The sequence below is a fragment of the Egretta garzetta genome, unplaced genomic scaffold (assembly GCF_000687185.1).
Source record: "Egretta garzetta isolate BGI_Z169 unplaced genomic scaffold, ASM68718v1 scaffold27, whole genome shotgun sequence".
Classification (NCBI taxonomy): domain Eukaryota; kingdom Metazoa; phylum Chordata; class Aves; order Pelecaniformes; family Ardeidae; genus Egretta; species Egretta garzetta.
The window spans coordinates 1,020,026-1,020,398 of record NW_009260400.1 but is presented as its reverse complement, the minus strand read 5'-3'; the positions used below and the strand labels follow the sequence as shown (position 1 = coordinate 1,020,398).

At 44.2% G+C, this 373-nt stretch overlaps 1 protein-coding gene across 1 annotated transcript in view; it reads left to right on the top strand.

Annotated features, from left to right (window-relative positions):
• AMFR (autocrine motility factor receptor) overlaps window positions 1-373 on the top strand; it is a 32,989-nt gene that overhangs the window by 28,108 nt on the left and 4,508 nt on the right. The window lies entirely within an intron of this gene.

The window sequence follows — 373 nt, the reverse complement described above, 5'->3', positions numbered from 1 at the left end:
TCTTCCCAAATACAGAGCGAGCGTCTTAAGCACGAAGCAGCACAGAGTTGACAGCTGACCGCTTACTAAAGCATGCTGGAGGAGCTCATGACCAGCAAGTCAACAGCGCTGAAGAGAGAGTGACGAACTTTCTTTTAGCCCAGTTACTAATAGGTGTCATAGGTAGAATTTAACTTTTTTCACGTGCGTTCCAGTCATTTTGGTGAACTCTACTAGGGTCCAGTTGCTGATTAAAAAGAGAAGGAAAAATGCCGTAGTGGTGTAGAGAAAACTCTTCAGCATTTGTAACAAGTTTTGTCCCTTCCCTTGTATCGCAGGGAGACTACTGGAAGGGTCTACAAAACCTACACTGAATTATCCCTCCTTTGGTGTT